Source organism: Quercus lobata, chromosome 11 (genome assembly GCF_001633185.2).
Source record: "Quercus lobata isolate SW786 chromosome 11, ValleyOak3.0 Primary Assembly, whole genome shotgun sequence".
Taxonomy (NCBI): domain Eukaryota; kingdom Viridiplantae; phylum Streptophyta; class Magnoliopsida; order Fagales; family Fagaceae; genus Quercus; species Quercus lobata.
The window spans coordinates 37,706,453-37,710,998 of NC_044914.1; the positions used below are offsets into that span (position 1 = coordinate 37,706,453).

The window sequence follows — 4,546 nt, forward strand, 5'->3', positions numbered from 1 at the left end:
CTAAATCCTTTAAGTCTGAAGGATTACACACATGGTAATCTTAAAACATAAAAGTTCCAAAACTTATTCCACTGATTTCCTAAACTTCACTCATGCGCACATCCCAGCGGAAGCCCAAACATATGCTACTCTTCCTGATCAAAATCTGAAAGGAGAAAGAGGGGGGGGGGGGGTGAGTTGACAACTCAATAAGTAACCAAAATCCAATTAAGTTCTATCCAACGATAGATCTGTGAGGTAATAAGATATAATATAAATCTTCAAAAGTTATACTATGCTATGGGTTTTCAAAAATAACTAAAGAAATCCCATAGTCTCAAAATAGTAAGTTGCAAATAAATCACATACTTTAATCTTACAAATATATCATAGATGGTTTAGAAAGTAGTCAGTTTTTCATATATCAAAAGCTATAACTTACAATAGGTTCTAAAAATACATAAGCAATTTTGAAAACTCAAATTAGTTCAAATACTTAAACGTAATTCATATTCTTAACAATCTTATGACTATGGTCACGCTATATCCCCATGATTGGGCATCAGAGTACCAATGAATAACCCCAATTGGTTTGGGTATCAGAATACCAATGAATAACCCCCATTGGTTGGGTATCAGAGTACCAATGAATAACCCCTATTGGTTTGGATATCAGAATACCAATGAATAACCCCCATTGGCTGGGTATCAGAATACCAATGAATAACCCTATTGGTTTGGGTATCAGAATACCAATGAATGACCCCCATTGGTTAGGTATCAGAATACCAATGAATAACCCCCATTGGTTTGGGTATCAAAATCAATTCATAGTCAATTTGTCCATAATCATATATAATCATATTTTCAGTATTCAAATATATTTGTGATATTTTTATATTCTGTACTTTAAATCAATATAGTTAAAGGAACAATTAAATAAATAAATCATATATTCAATGCTCATATTTATTTGTGAAATTTCTCTATTCTTTACTTAAAATCAATAATACAATAGAAATATATAGTAACAACTGTAAACAATTTTCAGTAGTTAAAATACGCAAAATAAAACCCATTAGGATAAAGTTACTTACCTCCAAGTGCTATTCCAAAAGAAACTTTTCCTTAACAATTCCTCTAAAATCTTTAGATATCACCTAGAATAATTTTCAAACACTATACTCAATAATCAAATAATTCAAAAAAACTTATGACGTATCCAATCAGATTAGAGACTATTCAAAATAACCAATAATTTCCCACCATCCACTCACACCAATATCCCACGTAACTTTACAATATTTTTGCTCTCTTTATTTTCTGCCACTAATAGTTCCTAGGAATCAAGTCTATAGTTACACCATACCTATAGGCCTAAAAGTAGATCACCCATTATTATATTCATGAGTTGATATATATATATATATATATATATATATGTATGTATGTATGTAATCACTTAGTCAACCTGCTGCTTCCCCTTTACGCCCTCAACCAACCAAATAAACAAATATAATAATAATAATAATAATAACAATAAAGAAAAGGAGCTGGCTTTGCTTTCTCAAGATGGTAATTCCATTTACCATATATGCATATATAAATGTATATATATATATATATAAATATATATATATAGATATATATATTTTTTTTTCTTTCCTGCTAGTGCCGCCGACCATAATACTCTTTAGGCATGAGGACAAAACTAAGAAAAGCACTGTATCAAACCAGAGTCAAGCTCCTGACATGCTTTTACCGAAAAATACTATTAGACACATATTTTACTTCCATAATTTATCACACTACTGACCAACACAAAAACTTTTTGCTATTCACCAAAATTCAATTCGGTAAACCTGTGCAACACTTACAGTTACCACAACACCGGGAGGGAAAAATAGATCAAATTCCTTCTTCGTCTACATCATCATACTTCATTGGATTTTTTTTTTTTTTTTTTTTTTATATAGTCTCACTATTAGCCAAAATACCCACATAAAAAAAATACTCTAACTCTAAACAAAACTTAGATTTGACAAGAAAGAAATTCTTAAGCTCTTACCTCAAAAGTGTAATCAATCCTTCTTTACTTCAGTCTTTTGGGTAGTCTCTTCTCTCAAAATATCTTTTCATATACGTTGATTTAATAAGCTTATATAGTTAGGGTTTCAACCTTATTTTCTAGAAAACTCCCTTATAATTATTAATTATAAAATTGTCCCCATAAACAAATTTACTTAAATAACCTTCCTTTTTTTTTTTTTTTTTTGGGTATTACAATAGATGTGAACCTTAGAGGACTCAACTGAATGAAAATAAAGTTAGAGAACTAAAATGAATTTCAATCAAACTTAGAGGACTCAATTGAATGAAAGTAAAGTTAGAGAACGGAAATGAATTTCAATCAAGTTTAAAGAGTGTAATTTGCATTTTTGCCAATAAAAAAAAGGGATTAACATACACTCACATTTACCATCTCATAGTACTAATATACTCCAAATATATAAAAAGAGGAAAAAAGATTAGGCACTATTAGGTTTTTTGGTTTAGTAGATCTAGTCTTGTCTTTGTTTATTTTTGGGTAGAATGTAAATAGGATAACAAGCCATGTAGTTTTGGTAGATTGTAACTAGGACCCAAATCTATGTAATTTTCAAGTTTTTCAAGATATGTAATTTTTTATTCAATCAATGAATTGAACAATTCAATCATGTATATATATATATATATATATATATATTTTGTATAAAAAAAAGTGGCAACTCCATACCACTTACCCAAAAAGAGAGATGCCCTAAAAGGTACCCGAATCTCTTTTTTGAGGGATGCTTTTCATTGAGGTCTCTCACAATGCCGACTTCGCTGGGGATGTCGAGGGCTAAGCTTCGTATTAGACTTAAGTGACCAAACATGTACCTTTGTTTGCATGGTTTTGTATGATATAGTTGTTGTTTGTTTATTTATGTTTGATGGGATGTTGCATAATAATGTGGTGTATGATATTTTGTTGTTTGTTTTGGTTGTTAAAATCTTTCCCTAACTGTCATAATGTGTGCAATCCAAACAACAATGTATGCACTTCTTTCAACAATTTGTGGTAGTAGTAACCATGGATCAATGGTCTTCATTAGATTCAGGTACCCAGTGGCGAACTCACCAACTCATAGCCCAAAGTCACTAGATCATTTCCTATTGACTATAAAGGACAAACCATGCCGTTTGGACCAACGCAATGTTCATTACATTACAAGTTGGGAGGTGTAATGTCCTAGCTATGGGAAACAATGAAACAACAAACCTACCTTACAACATAATGACTTAGAACCTACCCTTAGGTCGGTCCTGGTTAAAATTGCATTGCATGTTGTAAGTGTTTGTTTTGATTGACTGATGGATGTGGATGGGGTCTAAGCTTTGATTAACTTGACCAAGCCTGTCATTAGGGGAGAATCTAGTCAAGATATGAAGGAAGGCTACAAAGAGAACCAAAGCTCGATACTCAAGCAAGTAGCTCCAGCTCCAAACCTGTCACTCCCATCACAATACTAAAGCCTTCAAGCATAGAAAAGACTCAATTACTACAACATCACGACCCCATCTTCGACCTCCAAGACAGTTCAAGTCACAAGAAGTCTAAAGCTCCTAGTAACATGGCAGAAGATGGAGAACACCCAAGCACAGAGGAACCCATGAGCACCCAAGAGCTACTTAACACTATGGTAGCTAGTCAGATTCAGCTAAGGGAAGAAATGAATCGTATGATGCAACAGTTTCAAAATTTAAAGAGTAATCAAGAGGGGGACAAGGCTAATCATGATTCACCAACCCTAGATAATGAGAAGAAGATCAACGAAAGGATGCATAAAATGGAGGAGATGATTAGAAGAGCCCCCAAGATGGAGGAACTTATGGACTACGATTTACTCTCCCTATTCCCTAATGCAAGGCTGCCACCCAAGTTCAAGATGCCAAAACTAGACAAGTTTGATGGGACCGACTGCCCAAAGTCCCATCTGAAGATGTATATGAGGGCTGTGCAGCCCCTAGGCACAATTGAAGAAGTACTTGCCCAGATGTTCCAAAACACACTGACCGAAGCCATTCTTAGATGGTTCCTCAACCTGGCTAATGTAAGAGCAAGAAGTTAGGAGGACATCTGCCAAGAGTTTCACAAGCAATACAAGTACAAAATGGAAGTGGACATCACAAGAAGAGACCTTGAGACTACCAAGCAAGAGCCGAAAGAATCCTTCTCTACTTTCATTACCAAGTGGAAAGCCAAGACTGCACAGATGATGAGTAGGCCAAGTGAAGAAGAACAGTTAGCCATGGTTGTAAAGAACTTATTGCTTGTATACCATAAATATTTGTTTGCACAGTATTTTCCCAATTTTAAAGCTTTAATTGTTGCTGGAACTCAAATTGAGGATGCTATAAACAATGGCACTATAAAGACTGATGACCTTCCAAGATTTAGAAAGAATGTAGGGTCTAATTCTAAGGCTGTGGAAATTTTGAATATTCATAAAAATTATCCTTATCAATTGATTGCACCCATTGC

The 4,546-nt window shown here is 33.7% G+C and overlaps 1 long non-coding RNA gene across 1 annotated transcript; it reads right to left on the minus strand.

Moving 5' to 3' along the window:
• On the minus strand, positions 1 to 2,088 carry LOC115968087. The gene is made up of 3 exons (XR_004086655.1): positions 2,048 to 2,088; positions 1,077 to 1,139; positions 1 to 145 (listed from the first exon to the last, which is right to left on the minus strand). It is a non-coding gene; the product is annotated as an uncharacterized LOC115968087 (long non-coding RNA).
• Between the last annotated feature and the right edge of the window lie 2,458 nt (positions 2,089 to 4,546).